Source organism: Cervus elaphus, chromosome 5 (assembly GCF_910594005.1).
Source record: "Cervus elaphus chromosome 5, mCerEla1.1, whole genome shotgun sequence".
Classification (NCBI taxonomy): domain Eukaryota; kingdom Metazoa; phylum Chordata; class Mammalia; order Artiodactyla; family Cervidae; genus Cervus; species Cervus elaphus.
Window position 1 is genome coordinate 131,063,412 of NC_057819.1, and position 17,700 is coordinate 131,081,111.

General features: G+C 44.3%; 1 long non-coding RNA gene across 1 annotated transcript in view; it reads left to right on the top strand.

Annotated features, from left to right (window-relative positions):
* Positions 1-17,700, top strand: part of LOC122695595 — a 102,803-nt gene that overhangs the window by 84,233 nt on the left and 870 nt on the right. Inside the window, exons 2-3 of the long non-coding RNA XR_006341431.1 lie at positions 8,460-8,640; positions 8,914-9,042. This is a non-coding gene — a long non-coding RNA (uncharacterized LOC122695595). The remainder of the gene's footprint in view (positions 1-8,459; positions 8,641-8,913; positions 9,043-17,700) is intronic.

A 17,700-nucleotide genomic window follows, 5' to 3' on the forward strand; every position in this document is an offset into this window, starting at 1 on the left:
GTTTTCCCATGTATCCTTCAGCTTCACGTGTGAGCAGCCTCCCCCGTCATCCACATCCTCGCCACAGTGGTCCATGTGTTATATCTGATGAACCTTCATTGACACATCACAATCAAAGCCCATATTTACCTAGAGTTCACTCTTGTTCTTCTACCCTCCCTGGGTTTGGACAAATGTGTAGTAACAGACATCCATTGTTATAATATCACAGAGTGTTTTACTGACCTCAACATTCTCTGTGCTTTGCCTGTGTCTACCCCAGCTACGGTCTATAAGGCTCTGGGAGAGGTTCAGACAGGTGGACCAGCTTCGAGAAGGAGTCCCTTTTGTCCCACACCCACTACTGTAACATAGTAAGCAGGATTAAGGAAAACAGTGACGAATTTTCAAAATGGGAGTCCTCAGAATCATTGAAAAAGGAAATGCCAACCCACTCCAGTATTTTTGCCTGGAAAATTCCACAGACAGAGGAACCTGGCGGGCTACACTCCATGGGGTCACAAAGAGTCAGACACGACCAAAGTGACTTAGCACACTCTGACTTAAAAGCACTCTTCATCCATTCATCAGTTAATCCCGTCCACCAATCTGAGGTTTTTGACAATTACTTTAGCAATTTTGCTTTCTAGAGAGTAAAGACAGGTTGGAAGTCTCTTCTTCCATTAACTACTTTGACAAGCACTTAACCTTCCTCCCCACTTTCCTATTGCTTTAGAGTTTTGCTTCGTACATCAAATCATGGCAAAAGTTTCAGTCACACATTAACTTTGAAATTTGGTGGCTACAGCATTATAATACTCATCGGCAGGTCGGAGTTCCATCTACTCATTAGCTTGGAGCATGAGGTGGCTCAGGGGTAAAGGACTGACCTGCAATGCAGGAGATGCGGGCTCAATCCCCAGGTTGGGAAGATCCCTGGGAAAAGGAAATGATCACCCACTCCAGTATCATAGGCTGGGAAGTCCCAGGGACAGAGGAGCCTGGTGGGCTACAGTCCATGGTGTTGCAAAGAGTTGGACGTGACTGCGTAACTAACCAGCAACAAGGAAAGGATATTAAAGACAGAGCATCACCCCCTTCCCGCCTCCTTTCATCCCTTCAGAAGTCCTGCCCTGATGGGCGATCCCCCTGTCGGGTCCCTGTCATCACAAGCTGTCCATCATCGGCTCCCGCTGCCCCTGCAGAAGGGCAGGGTGCACGCTGGCAGTTCTGCTAACAGAAGCTGTTAACAAAGATCCAGTGACCCTGTGCTCTTTAAAAGTGTTTCAAATTCCATCCTTTGATGCCCTTTGCCCTTTGATGGGACAATATCATCCCCTGATCTCAGACCAATGGGCTAGAATAGATGAGCCCCTGATGGTGGAATCACCCAGCCTTGGTGAAGATGTGCTTTGAACTCAGAATTTATTTAAAAAAAAAAAAAAAGGCATAAAAGCATCATTCTCTCCACTGATGCTGAATTCCCAGACAGTGCTGCGTTCCCTGGCCATCTTTATAACTTATGAAATGCCTTCCCACTGTGGCCTTCCCAGCTACAGTCTATAACACCCTGGAAGAGGTTCAGACAGGTGGACCAGCTTTGAGAAGGAGTCCCTTTTATCCTGCTGGACTATAACATATCCACAACTATAACAGAGTAAGTAGGATTAAGGAAAACAGTAAAGAATTTTCAAAATGGGAGGCCCTAGAACCATTATTGTCTGTCGTCACATTAGCCCTCAATAAGACCACAAAACCAGACAGTAAAAGCTAGGAGCCTGTGGTTCTCTCCTAACCAAGGGAGACGAGAAAACAGAGAGGGAGTGGTTATGTTTTCTTTTTCCTCCTTTCGGGAGCTCCTTCCTCATGAAGTCAGCCCTTCCCTGCTCAGCCCCGCTGCTGACCACTGCACAGTCGTCATTCTGTCTTTTCTGGGCGCCGTGCGCTTCGTCTCGGACACCATACATCTAGCGTGGTTAAAGCTTCTTTGCCAATCCCCTCCCACTTTCAGAGAAGAGGCATTTCACGACGGGGTGTGAGTGTGTGTGAGAGAGAGAGGGAGAGAAAGGCAGACAGAGAGAGAGACAGACAGAGAGAGAGGCAGAGACAAGGAGAAGCAGAGAGAGATGGAAACCAAGGTTGACAAGGAGAGAAAGCGAGAGAAACCAGAAAGAGATGGAGGGAGAGACACAGACAGAGACAGAGAGACAGAGAGAGCGGGAGAGAGAGAGCTTGTGAAGCGGACTGTGGCCCTGATCCCATTTAAGCTCACACCGTGCGGGACTCTCACGCACAAAGGCAGCTCAGTCTCCCAGTCTGATTAGCATTCCCCATCACTTCTCGTGAAAATCGATGGGCGAGGGAGATTCTCACATTATTGCCCCCACGGGAAGTAACTTTCGCACAGAGCCAGACCCTCACGTTTGAACCAGTGGTCCCCCTTCCACTGGCGCCCTGTCTTTAGCCCAGACCTCATACTGCGCTGGGTGGACCCAATCCAAGCCTCTCCAGACAAAGGGTTGTAGAAGTAGAAATGGCCTCAGGCACTTTCTTCCAACCACCTCACTTTGCAGATAAAGGAGCTGTGACCCAGTGAGAAGCGATCACTTGTTGAAGAACACCCAGCTGATGATAGCAGAACAGCAGACAAGCCTAGGTCTCCTCACCCGCATCTGTCAACAGCTGCTTCTAACAGGCAACCTCAGACAGCCTCCAAAAATTGTTCTGAAGGGGACAAGGGATGCCCTGAATCACTGACATAAGCGTATCGATTTTCCCAGTAGCATCAACTTCCCAGTGATATCTAACTTATCTGCTTTCCAGGGGGTGGCTCACTGGTAAAAAACCCGCCTGCCTATGCAGGAGACACAGGTTCCAATCCTGGGTGGAGAAGATTCCCCTGGAGAAGGGAATAGCAACCCACTCCAGTATTCTTGCCTGGAGAATCCCATGGACAGAGGAGCTTGGTGGGCTACAGTCCGTGGGGTCCCACAGAGTTGGACACAACTGAAGTGTCTGAGCAACAACAGCAAGCAATATAAGAGCTCCAAGCACGTGCAGAACAATCCCACTCAGTTGAGACAAAGCCTGGATTCGTGTTCAGTGGCAAGAGAGCCAAAATTCCAAGATGGAAGCATCGTTTTATAGGACCCACTGGGGTGGGGGTGGGGGGTCACCCCTGCGCTTTGATTCACTTTTCAGTTTCTTCTTCTTGTGGGTTGACTGGTTTTCACTGGGGCAATGTGGACAAGTGTTCTTCTTTAGAAAGGAAAATAAAAATGTGTAGGAGATTAAAATGCAAATGAGAAGCAAATGAGAGAAAGCTCTAGGCCTCAGTGCAGGCTCCTTTGCGGTTCCCCGGCAGTGTAGCTGCCATGCCGGTTGCCTGACACATAATTAGGCTTGATATTGGAAGCCCACGTTTTTAGCTCTCACTTACCACATTTCCTGTATATTACTAAACATTTCAAACCGAGACAGAGAGAAAGCAGGAGAAAGTGATTTCCACTGGCAAAAAGGCTCACGTTTCTTCTGTCTTGTAAAACAAAAGAGGAAAAATAATGGTAAATTGCTCCTCTGATGACTTTTTCTTTTTTTAAAAAAAAAAAACCACCACTGCTCCTCTCTCATCCTATTTTAAATAAAACCTGATGATGCAAAAGGCTATTTGGCTTCTGACTCTGCAGTCCATCAGCTTGCAATGGAAATGTTTTCTTATTTTTATTTTTTTTTTAAATGGCTACATATTAAAAGCAAACCAGCCTTTGCCAGCTTTGGATAAAAGGCTATTTATTTTCAACCAATTTGATAGCTGCAGTTTTCAGTAATTGAATTTTCTGTGGTCAAAAAAGCAGTAATCTTAGAAACCAAATAAATATTTTTTAATAAAATGGAACACTGAGAAACCCTATAATAATGTCAAAAATGTAGCCACTTATGGATGGATAAATATTTTAAGAAATTTACATTTCACCCAAAGCTTTATGCTTCTAGCTTCCCTGGAGAGTTTGAAGAGCGTAACATTTTGCTTTAGGAATGGAACAACATGGGGCTTGCATGAAATATACACGCCCCATAGAAACCTTTCTGGTTGTTAGGCTCTCATAAGCTGGTAGCTTTATCAGTGTTTCTAGCAAACAGTCTGTACCAGGGTTTCTCTTTTTTGGCACTGCTGATATTTGGAGCTAGATGATTTTGTTGTGGGGATGTGGGGAGCTGTCTTGTGCACTTAAGATGTTTACAACATCTCTGGTCCCCACCTCTAGACATTAGCAGCATCTTCACCCACGCCCCCACCCAGTTACGGCAACTAAAAACATGTCTAGATTGAGAGTTGTGTCCTGATACAGGGTGCAAAATCAACGACACTCGGTGTATACCTGAGTGACTCTTGCAAGCGTCTGGAATCTTGACTGCTTTCACTAGTTTATCATTTAACAGCTTATGTTGTTTTGACTTATAAAGAACACCTACAAAGAACTGTGTGGAACCGTGTGGTTCAAGAAAGCATTTTAATAGATTACAAATGGGAGTTGATACAGAGGAGGAATAGATCAGACTATTAGCTCAGAGGGATAGTTCTATGTGTTGGTGTAATATTGCTTTTCCTGAATGTTGGAAGCATTCAGCTTCTAATCCTGACTCCTCCATAACTTCTGTGACAGCATGTAGGAAGTTACTGGCTCTAGATAATTATTGTTTCTCTTTTTGTTGTTGTTGTTGTTGTTTTCTACTTTAGACTAGAAATAATAACTGTTGAAATTTTTCACTACATACATTATATCATATTGAATGACCAGTGAGATTCAGTGTTTATATATAAACTGAATCATTTCTTGCAAATGTGATTGTGAAAACACAATACTAAGGAAATTCTGGCGTAAGATTTCTTCATCTCCCAGTTCGTACTCGGGATTCTTCCTGAACCACTAAGTGTAGATTTTGTAATCTGTCCTTTAAAATAGTCGATGGGAAGAAGGAAAGCAGATCATTATGGGGTTGAAAATGGAAGAGAAGGTCAGAGAGAAATAGAGGGCATACAGCTTTTTTTAAAATTCCCATCTGTCTGCTGAATACAACTGGGCTGAACTTAGTAAATTCCTTAATAATACATTCTTGTGGTTCCATGTTGTGACTGAAATGCCACATGGGCAGAAGTCAGAGATCGTGATGTTAAATTATTAGCCCTGGTTCATGAAGAAAGTTAGAAATTCCTGTAGAAACCTATCACAAGCCTGAAGGGTACCACAGAAACCGCTAGATAGACCTCTTTCTGAGGTGAAGGCAGGCCACAGTGATTCCCGGCTGCTTCCCAGTGCAGTAGAAATGATGCTGAGAAGGATGAAGATCTCAAAATTCCAAAACCAAACCCAAACAACAGTGCCCAGCATAGGCCAAGGTGTGGATTAGACTGCAGTGATCGGTTCCAATTACCTTTCACCATGTTATTATCCATCCCTACACGTTTAGGCAGATATGGAGGCCAACTCGGACCATGGCCTACCTTGGTGAGTGTGTTTTTAATCTTTACTGGCGTAAAACATGCAGCATCAATTTAAAATTCAGTGAATACATAAGCATGTCATAGACCTAATTTCACATGTCACAATTTTAACAGTATAGATTTCCCCCCAAAGAGTTGCTTCCGTGGTGTTTTTTTGGAAACTTCCCCGAGGGAGTGGTCATGGTTTTGGAATAATTCCTAACGTGTACATTTGGCGCGAGGAGGGCAGGGAGCAGATTCGTTTTGAGGAGGGGATCCAGGCCTGTCCTTTGGCCTGGAAATTTCTTTCATCCTCCTGCAAATGCATTTGTTTTCGCCGATTTGATCCATTATTCAATGAAATTAGTCCCAGTTTCATAATAAGTGCCTCCCTCCAGCCTGTCCCTTTCATGCGAGTGAAAACGAAAACCCAGGTGGTTTTCAACATGACACTAGGTGGAAATCAGTTATGAAATTACCTGTTTATTAATGATGTGTGAGGAGACTGACAAGCTAACGGCGGGCGCTGGCTGGAGCAGTGCTAATGTAGAAATAACAAGCCTATATTATGTGCAATATGTATTCTATAGAACTATAACTCTCGGTCCCTAGGGATGCCATTGAAATCCAGATGTTTTATCTCAAGGTTTTAATCCCAGAGAGTGAAGATTTTAAAGCGAAATCAAGCACAGTCCACATTGCTGTTGGGCCATGCTTCCTCACTAGGGAGCCCACATGAGCAAACATTTAGGACCAGATGTGCAGAGGATTAGTGTTGTATTAATTAATTAGCCAGACAGGGAAAAAAAGTCACTCTGCAATTGCAAGAGTGGATGTGAAACATCCCACTAAGAGGCATATCAGAGACTGTTCTATTGATTAGTGTTAAAGATATTTTCAAACTTTCGTAGTTACACAGGCAGAAAAGAGCTGGTCTAAATTGGGAAGAAATGAGTCATTTTTATTTAAAATAAGGCATTTTTATAGGAAGTTTTTGCATTTTTATCTAATAGTGATTTGGCCACAACACTATAAATAATACATTGAATAGATCCATACAAGCCACTTTTTTTTTTTTTTTCAAACCAGGCAAAAATTGCTATAAAGTTGATATTAGTAACAGGTAAAGTAAACCAGTGACCCTCACAACTTGGGTGGGGAGAAGATTTTTTTTTTCTTCTTTTTCCCTTTGTGTATTTTATAAAAGCAGCTCACAGCAGATGGAGTGGAGGAATAGCAATGATCTGACGATTCAGTGGCTCAGTTGTGTCCGACTCTTTGTGACCCCGTGGACTGCAGTTCGCCAGGCTTCCCCGTCCTTCACCACCTCCAGGAGTTTGCTCAAACTCATTCCATTGAGTCGGTGATGCCATCCAACCATCTCATCTTCTGCTGCCTCCTTCTTCTCAGTCTTTCCCAGCGTCAGGGTCTTTTCCAATGAGTTGGCTCCCTCACATCAGGTGGCCAAAGTATTGGCGCTTATGGCAAATAAATCCCACTATATAATAGGCAACCAGATAATTTATAGTACTTTTAAATAAATTTTAAATATGAAATGTCTCAACAGCTGCATTTGTACAGATGAGCGTGTTGCCTGCTGCCCCATTTTCATAGGAATCTGTTATCTCCAGAGTCACCTCCCATCTTGGAGGCCAGTCCAAGTGGAGTGTATGTAACAGTCAGCAACTTCAGAGTCTGAATGTGGAAAGTAACCTAAAGTCACAGATGTCTTTAAGTCAAATAGCTTCTGGGTGCTAAGAATCCACACTCTAATATAAAACAGCAAGAGAATCAAGGACACAAGTGTACTTTTACAAAAGAGAGAAAAAACATGGCCTCTTTGACTTGGACTTCAAATTGTACCTTGGCAACTTCCCTGCACTTAAGAGACACCTTCTGCATGGCCCAGAACTGGGTGCTGAGTGCCTAACTGGTAGGTGGGTGAGGCGGGGGAGATTTCGCCAGGGTAGGCAGTCTGTCTGGTGGTGATTAAGGAAGCAAGTTGGGTTTTATGGTAGAAAAATCAGGCAGTGAAGTCACCCATTACTGATTACCCGGCATCTCGTTTCTAAAGAGGTGACGAGGTGGCGGAGGAAGCTTCCGACTCCAGGTCCATGTGGCCCTTCTCTGTTACCCTTATGTCCCGTTGGGCTTTTGATGTCCTGTGTGTGTGTGTGTGTGTGTGTGTGTGTGTGTGTGTGTGTGTGTGAGCTGAGTTTCTCAGTTGTGTCTCACTCTGCCACCCCGTGGACTGTAGCCCATCAGGCTCCTGTGTCCATGGACTTTCTCGGGCAAGAATACTGGAGTGGGTTGCCATTTCCTTCTCCAGGGGATCTTCCCGACCCAGGGATCAAACTCACATCTCCTGTATCTCCTTCGTTGGCAGGTGGATTTCTTTATCCCTGAACTGCTAGGGAAGCACTTGATGTCCTATTTTTGTGCTTTCCTAAAATCTCTCCTTTCCTCCAGCCAAGCACTTACTGAATTATACTATTTAACCGGTTTCCCCCTCTAACCTGTTTTTTGGTCTTGATTTCCTGTGGTTCTACCTTTAAACCAAGTGCCAGGCACTTACTCTAAACTGCGATTCATCTTCCTGTGCATTTGTTCATCTGGTATCTATCACAACTTTTTGAGGCAGGCATACTGGATATCAATAATTCACATTTTACAGAGAGAGATTGAGGGTCAGAGAAGTAAAGCAAGTTGCTTCACACTGAAAACAGATAAGACCAGAGGGACTTGAACTCAAACCCTTGACTTCAGACCTTTGTGCTTTTCATGCTGACATACTGCTTCGTGAACAGGAAATAAAACACTTTAGCTCCCAGAGACAGTAGGAAAAGGTGCATTGATTAGACACTACAATAAAGACAGGACTATAACCTTGAAATTTAAAAGCTAAGTTTGTGAAAGGAAAGAGCATCCTGTTGTAAACAAATGTTTTGATTATTAAAACCAGCTTCTCATCTTGAAAACTTTTTTTTTTTCAATTCAGGCTCAGTTTAATGGGAACCCCAGGACTGAAGATGAGGTGGTTAGATAGCATCTCCAACTCAATGGACATGAATTAGAGCAAACTCCAGGAGATAGTGGAGGACAGAGGAGCCTGGTGTGCTGCTGTCTGCGGGGTCATGGAGAGTCGGGCATGACTTAGAAACTAAACAGCAACAAGATTGGTAAATCCTCACAAAAGGGAAAAATAAACAAGCAAACCATGTTTCCAAAGGGGCTCTGGGGACTTGGAATACTTGTTGGAGCCTAAGGGCTGTATAAAATCTACATGGTTATTTACATAAATTTCTTATAATTTCTGTCACAAATATACCCATGCTGTTTTCCTGAATCTTTATTTAATAATGATTATAATACAATTAAGTTTATCTTCACCGCCTTGCTCTTTGGTGCCAAGCAGCCAGAGTCAGCAATACTTTTTTTTTCCTTTTCGATAGAAGTCTCAGAATGGAAATAACATATGACCGGGTGATGCTTATATTCACGGTAGTTCAAAAGCACCGACTGCCAAGTGGAAATGGAATGTGGACGATTATGAGCAGAATTGAGTTACTCCTTCAATTAAGGTAAGCAGTTGCATCTACTTGTGTCCCGTAATTTACAAGCACTTGAAATCCCAGGGGATAAGGATTTAACCAGGACACTGCCTTCTCCCGTTTGTCGCTCTTCAGCGCTCAGTCTTCAGTTGCTCAGTCGTGTCTGACTCTTTCCGACCCCATGGACTGCAACACGCCAGGCTTCCCTGTCCTTCACTGCCTCCCAGAGCTTACTCAAAATCATGTCCATGGAGTCAATGATGCCATCGAACCATTTCATCCTCTGTCATCCCCTTCTCCTCCTGCCCTCAATCTTTCCCAGCATCAGGGCCTTTTCCAAGGAGTCAGTTCTTTGCATCAGGTGGCCAGAGTATTGGAGCTTCAGCTTCAGCATCAGTCCTTCCAGTGAATATTCAGGGTTGATTTCCTTTAGGATGGACTGATTTGATCTCATCAAACCAGATCAAGCCAGTCTTCTCCCATAGTTAGTTTCTGAAGAGATACTGTTCCTTCCTAGGAGCACCAGACTTAGAAATCCAAAGAGTGGACAAGATTATGAAAATGACTTAGTCCAAGGAGTGCTTCTTGGCAGTTTCATGCTTAGAACCCCGGTATGAGGATGACTCCAGGCAAAAACCATAAAATGAGGAATTCAGGGTCCAGTGTCACCACTAATGAAAGGAGACTTCTGGTTACAATGCCTGCTTTTATTAGCTAAAGACTTTGCTGGACTTTTGGGATGAATGTTCACTTGTGCTTTATCTACCATAAGATGCCTGGGTAGAACATGATTCAATTAACCTAATAAAAACAAAAACAACACTGAAAACAACAACCCCCAAAACCCCAAAGAGTTACTTTTAATTTTTTCACTTTGTCCTCCCCCATGTAACCTCCCCCTTGGAGATTTCCCAGTCCTGCTAACGGTGAGAAAATTATATCTGTATTCCCGGCTAATATTCATTCATCTCTTTACTGACTGCCTAGATCTGAGCTAAGAGCTTCACAGACATTATTTAGTCTTTTTAGTTTCTTGGATTATTGGCCTCTGACTTTGAGTGAAGCAAACCCCAGACCTCTTCCTCTTGGACCTGCGCTCTAGTCCACATGCATATACTCTGTTCTCATTCCTGAGAAGCAGGCGTTAACCTCATCTCTGATCCAGTCACTGAAACCAGGAGGATGGAATCCATTCACTAGTTTAGATCAGTCAGGGCCCATCCTTGAAATTGCGATCAAGATCAGTTCCTTCCGGGGCTTCCCTGATAGCTCAGTTGGTAAAGAGATCCCCCGGTTTGATTCCTGGGTCAGGAAGATCCGCTGGAGAAGGGATAGGCTCCCCACTCCAGTATTCTTGGGCTTCCCTAGTGGCTCAGCTGGTAAAGAATCTGCCCGCAATGCAGGAAACCTGAGTTCGAAACCCTGGGTTGGGAAGATCCCCTGGAGAAGGGAAAGGCTACCCACTCCAGTATTCTGGCCTGGAGAATTCCATGGACTGTATAGAACATAGGGTCGCAAAGAGTTGGACACGACTGAGAGACTTTCAATTTCAGTTCCCTCTGAGTAGGATGGACTGAGGATTCCCGGGGTGATGAGGATGATTTTCTAAACAAACAAACAAACTACCTTGGGACAAAGTGAATGGATGCTAAATTTCTAAAGTAACCTGTCCACTGTTAGCATTTGCTTCTGTTTACTGTGTGTTATCATTGGTGGTTTAAGTTCCTCCCTCTCCTTGTAGACGGTGAGCTTTCTCCGATTAGGAACTGTGTTTTTTCTATTGTTATTCACATCCTGTGACCACTAGCTGAGGAACTTGAGCAGGATAAGAGTTTACTGAAATATTTATCCACTTGCATCGGTCTGCCGCTCCCAATAGGCCCCAGCATGCTGCGGCTTCTACTTGACATGTCTCTGTGTCTTAGCTTTTTGACTTTGGTTTATGAATGGTTATCATCCTCTCTTTTCCTCATCCAAGATGATTCTTGGTGTGTCTTCCTACCATGCAATTCTCCAGTGAGGAAAACAACTCATAACCAAGACTGCCTGACCTGGAAACTTTTAAGCATGCCTCCGTCAGCAAAGGCTATGCTGAGAACAGCGGCTTACAGCTGAAAACTGGCAGGGGGTGGGGGTGGGGAGGGGTGGATGGGAGATTTCTGCCAAACCAGCCATTCACAGGTGCGGTGAAGACAGTGTCGGCGGCCTAACAGCCCATCGCAAATGTCCAGAGTTCAATCAGAAAATATTTGATTTGAGTTCCGAAGACTCAAACACAGCTGGCTGGGATTTCCTTGTCTGCGTTTTCGCCATCCCAGTTGCTACCGAAAACAATTTGCAATTCATTTGAGGATTCTTTACATATGCCCTGAAGTATATGTGGCATTTAATTGAAAAACCACCAAATAAAGACTTCCGGGCCGTGAAAGGGGGGGGCCGCCTGTGGTGCCCGCGTGGATCGCTCTGCCTCCAAGGCTTTGCCCTAAGTGGATATCGATACGTGGAGATCCCCGGTACTGAAAAATGACCCCTGCCACAATTCATCAGGAAGAACTTCAGGTCTCTGCTGGCCCCATGAGGAGGAGTGCCTGCCCAGAATATTATCTCCACTAAACTACTAGTTGGGAGACACACCCGCTTCTAAAATGAGAGGTCTGACTCTTTCGGAAGATCAGAGTTTAGTTGAAGATCAGAAAGAAGAAAGAGAAGAAGGAGATAGAGGAAGGAAGGTAGGGAAGGAGAACTGAAACAAGAAGAAGTCTTTGATGCTCTAAAATCATCTTGTATCTATCAAGTCACATCAGGTGGGAAGGGATGTCTCAAGAACGTATTGAAAAGATAATGTAAATATTTAACTCTTCATTCCAACACCTGTATTAGGAGCCTACCCAACCCCCGTCTCATGTCCACCACCAACAAAAAAATTTAAAAGGGAAAAGAAAAAAGCATTTTTCTTCCAAAAGCTACTGGATGGGTGACTCAAAGGGACAACCCCCACCCCCCACCCCAGCTTTGACTCTTAGTTTACAGGAGCACTTCTGTCATTGAAGCCACTGAGATAGATTACAGTATATAAGATAACAAATTGCACCCCCTCCCCCAATGTAGGGCTTACTTTTCAGGTTCTTCTTATGGACAAAAACTGTCTGTATCATGGTAGGGGGAGGGGGGAGGGTTGGGAGAGGAGGCTGGAAAAAACTAGCAAAGGGGAAAAAAAAAAAAAATTGGAGAGCCAGCCTGGCACCAAAAATATAATTTAGTGTGCAGGTATTTGATTTGATAGAAAACCTGCATTGATTTTAAAAAAATAGGTTCTTGACAAGGTCGTAATTCATTGAGAGAGGCCAAGCCCGCAGCTTAAGTTTGACGTCCCCCTCCAACCCAAACCATAACTGGTTTTAGGTGATCCCCTGTGAGGGTAGCATGTTGCAGCTGGCAAAAAAATAAACACTCCTGAGCCCTGTGCTAACAGAATTTTTTTTTCCTTTCTTTTTTTTTTTTTTTTTGATTTATGCCACGAGCTAAGGAAAACACTTACATATTTGTGAGTCTCAGTTTTGTTTGGCCTTTGCAAGCTCGCCGGATTGGTGTCCTGCTGAGAGAAGGGACCCTGTAAAAGGCAGGAACAGGGCCTGTGGGTAGCCGGGGAAAGGCAGGGGGCAGGGAGGTGGGTGGAGGGGAAGGGTGCCCGGAGAGACAAGTAGCTGAAAGGTTTGATGTGCCAGGCTTTCCTCCAGGCACAGTCCCCTCCCTTTCTCTCTGCCTCTAGGTCATTTGAGAATCTCAACTCAAAGGCAGATGCCTTCAGGGCTGAAGATTTGTGAATGATTGTTGTTGGTTAGTGGCTAAGTCGTGTCCAACTCTTTGCGACCCTATGGATTCTAGACCGCCAGGCTCCTCTGTCCATGGGATTCTCCAGGCAAGAATACTGGAGTGGGTTGCCATTTCATCCTCCAGCGGATCTTCCCAAACCCAGTGATCGAATCCGCATCTCCTGCATTGGCAGGCAGGTTCTTTACCACTGAGCCACCAGGGAAGTCCTGTGAATAATTAACTGCCTTTGCTTTTCTCTGCATCAGCATCCTTTTTTCTAAAGCTTGATAGATTGATAGTTTTCTCTTTCATTCTTTGCTGAATGTCAGAGTCCATTCAAGTTTGACAGATGCAGGTGGGGGCCAGTCAGGAAGGCGTATGCAGTGCCTTTTCTTCAGAGTTGCCTTTGTGGGTCAGACTCTTTCAGGCCAAGGAAAACAGCTGTGCCAGGACAGGCCATGTCCCATCAGCGTCCTTCCCTGCCCGAAACACTGCATGCTTGGTCCTCATTTTGCAGAGAAGGAGCTTGTAGGGAGTCTGCAAGGGTTGAATATCTTAAGGTCATCCAGCTCCTCAGAGAAGTTTCCTAATTCCAGTTGTCATGTTCAGTGGGCTTTGCACCCTACCCCATGCCCTACCCCCATTTCAGAGTTAATGCATGTAATGAGGTATCCTGGATCAGATCTCAGGACAGAAAGAGCCCACAAATGGAAAAACTGGTGAAATCCAAGTCAAGTCTGAGTTTAATTAATAGTAACATACCAGCGTTTGTTTCTTCGTTTTGACAAATTTCACAGTAACGTAAGATGATGACTATACAGAAAACTGGGCAGGATACCTCTGTGTTATATTTTCAGCTCTTGTATGAATCTCAAATTATGCCAAAATTAAAAACAACACACACACACACACACACACACAAACTACTTTCTAAAAGAAACAGTTTCAGGAAAACCAAGGCATTCTGCTGCTTTCATCCCCATTTCTATTGGAGTGTGTCCCCTAGACGGCTGTCCTAGGGTTGTGCGATCTGTCACTTCTGCCAGCAACTGGAATGTCTTGCTTGTCCCCCATGTCAACTGGGAGGTCAAAACATGGGAGGGGGCTTCTGACAGTGTAGACAGACCTTTCATGGGGCCATGGAGAGAGGTACCACTCACCTCACCAGCTTCATCCTTTTCATCTTTAGAGAAGAAAATCCACATTGTATAAGAAAATCCACATTTACTCATGGGGAAATTAAGAACTTGCTTGCATGTGTTCATTTCTTACACAGCCAGAAGATTAGCAATCAGTAGCCATGCATGCTTAGTCGCTAAGTCATGTCCGTGTCTGACTCTTTTGCGACCACATGGACTGTAGCCCGCCAGGCTCCTCTGTCCATGGAATTTCCCAAGCAGGAATATTGGAGTGGGTTGTCATTTCCTTCTCCAGGGGATCTTCTTGACCCAGGCCTCGAACTCACATCCCTAGTGTCTCCTGCATTGGCAAGCGGATTCTTTACCATGGAGCCACCTGGGAAGCCTCCATTAGAACAAATCCTATCTCAGCCCCAATATTCCTTAAAAAAAACAAAAAACAAAACAAAAAACATCGAGCAAACATAAATAAGACAGTTCCCCAGGCTCAGGCAGCTGCACTCCATGGAGCCAACTGCAGTCATGGCTTACCACCCATCTACGTGCCAGAACCTCTAAATTACTTACATTACGACATCATCCTGCTTTGTGTATGTACTTGTCACATTGCATAAATATACCCTCTCTAGCTGCTTCTTTAATCTGTTCTATCCACAGAGTGTATCACTGAAAAAAAAAATGACTTCACAGAAGACAAATTATTCCATAACAGTGCACAGAATCATTTGAATTACATTCAGTCTCCATGACAATATGAAAATATAAATGTCTGGTGTACAAAAAAGAAAAAAAAAATGTGTCATGGTGGCATAAAAAAAATGAAGTTAATTCAATATTTCAACCAGGCTTTTTTTTTTTTTTTAACCACTTTGTTATCATAAGTGCATGATGCAACTGTACTGCCTTTTAAAATACACACACAGACAGAGAAATGGATATTTTTTCCATCCTATTTGTCTCCTTTTCAGACACAACCACTGATTCACCAGTCCCCGGGCAGCAGAGCAACAGCTCAGGCGCCTGCGAACTTGAGGATAATAAAATTCTAGTAGAACAGTGTGTTGAGTGTTTACTTTGGCTGCTCCGTCCTCTCAAATCCCCCTTTTCAACTAATATTTTAAAATGTGGAGAGACATTAAAATGGAGATAAATTCAAGGCTCTTTCTGAAAGAGAGCGTCTCTTATGCTGTGGATTCTGCATTTGCACCCTCTGCTACATGCAAATTCCCCTCATTGTGATAATTATGATGACATGAAATTCAAGTCCCTGCCTGCCTTTTGGCGAGAGCAATGTTACTCCAACCGTTTGGCCACCTGATTGGAAGAGACGACTCACTGGAAAAGACCCTGATGCTGGGAAAGACTGAGGGCAGGAAGAGAAGGGGGCGGCAGAGGATGAGATGCTTAGATGGCATCACCAACTCATCGGACATGAGTTTGAGCAAACTCGGGGAGACAGTGAAGGACAGGGAGGCCTGATGTGCTACAGTCCATGGGGTTGCGAAGAGTCGGACCCGACTTGGCAACTGAACAACAAGAATAGTCTTACTTTTAAGTAAAGGAGAACCTGGGGGTGAGGTATGCTTTTATAACCACTCCTGTTCCATCCCTGACCTTTGTCAGTGGGTCCTACAGAATAAATGGGATTAATTGGAGTTTATCACCGCTGCTTCATAGAATGTCATAATGAGTTCTCGAGTCCAGTGGTGAGCTGGACTCAGACCTGGAAGACAAAAAGATTTCAGCTGTTCCCAGAATTGAGAAATGGATATACACAACAGGTGATGAGTCATAAAGAACGGGTAGCATGCTTGTGAAAGGAGAGGAGAACCGTGTGTCTGAGGGAGAGCGGGTGCAGGGCAGTTTTCAGGTAGAGTCAGGAACATAAGTGCAGAAGGTTGGGGAAGAGGCTGTTAGGATGAAAAACATCTTCACTGTCCAAAGTGGAGCCCTTTAGGAAGTGAAGTCAAATATAAATGCACAGGCGCAAGTTGGCGAAAAATCAGGCAACTTGGGAAATGCGTCTGCTGAAAGGACCTTGGATTTGATTTGTGCTGTGATGGGAAATCACGGCTGGGTGTCCTGCTAGTTTCAAAGATTATGTCACATATGTGGGTGTGCCCAGTTGTGTCTGATTCATTGCAACCCATGTGCTCTAGCCCGCCAGGCTCCTCTGTCCGCGGGATTTCCCAGGTGAGAAAAACTGCAGTGGGTGGCCCTTTATCCAACAAAAATTCGTGTGTTTATGCACAGAAATATGTGTCCTAGGATGTACATAGCCAAACCATTTGTGATAGTCCCAAGTTGAAAGCTATAAAATGCTTTTGAAGGGTGAAATGGGTAAACTTACCATGTGAGGTGCATTTGTCCAATGAAATATTACACAGCAGTGAGACTGAGCAAATGATGACTATTTGCAAGAATGTGGGTAAATCTCAAAATGATGATGTTTGAGAAAAACAAATCCAGTCAGAAAAATACTTACTGTATAATTCCATTTTTATGTTTTAGAATTGCAATTCCATGTTTATAAAGTATAAACAACACAAAAAAATCTGCTGTGATCTTTCAGGTCAAGAAAAGTCAGTATATTTAGTGAAGATCATAACTGGGGTCTTATTAATAAACTAACTTTTGATCCAGGTGTTAGTTACATGGGTGAGGTTAGTTACATGGGTGAGGTTAGTCTGTGAAAATTCTGAGCTGCTCACTTGTCATATATGCGCTGCTCTCTAGACTGTACAAAGAGAGGCAAGCTATGCCTCCTACCGTATAGAGAACAGGGTGAAGGGGGTTAAGAGTTGGGTGGTTCCAGTTTTTACACATTTATTTTGACTTCTTTCTGGGAGATATGCTTGATGTACAACATACAGTTTATGCTATGGCATGGTTTCTCAACCAGGCGCTGTTGTGCTGTGTAATTCCTTGTTGGTGACTGTGATGGGGGCTGATGTGCATTGTGGGATATTCAGAAGCATCTCTGGCATCCATGCACTAGAGGCCAGGAGTCGCCACATCTCCAGGCCTAACGGTCAAGTATGTCGCCTTGCATTGCCAGATGTTCCCTAGGGAGTAAATTCTCCCTTAGCTCAGAGCCCCTTAACTGTGGTGACAACAATCTCTGATATTTATCGAGTGCTTACTTCAACAGGGAGAGGTAAGGGGTTAACAGGGACTCCCAGGTGGCGCTAGTGGTAGAGAATCCGCCTACCAATGCAGGAGACACAAGAGACACAGGTTCGATCCCTGAGTTGGGAAGATCCCTTGGACAAAGAAATGACAACCCACTCCAGTATTCTTGCTTGGAAAATCCCATGGACAGGGGAGCCTGGTGGGCTACAGTCTGTGGGGTTGCACATAGTAGGTCTTGACTGAGCGCGCGCACACACACACACACACACACACACATGCACATACACACACATGCACACACACACAGACACGCGTGTGCACACACAAGGGGTTTACAATCATTAACTCATTTATTCTACCAGGATCCCTAAGAAGATGCTGTAATGTTCCTTTTCTTCCAGCAGAGGAAACAAGTTAGACATTCTAGGCATCTTTCCCAAGGCATCATAACCAGCTAACAGGTGACCATGCTGGGATTTCTGCCCAGACAGTCCACCTTTAGAGTGAGCGCTCTGGGCCACCCTGTCTGGTGGCCTCTTGACGCTACAACTGACTCATGATTGATGTTGCACAGATCACGCTCAGATCAACAGGGAGCTGCCAG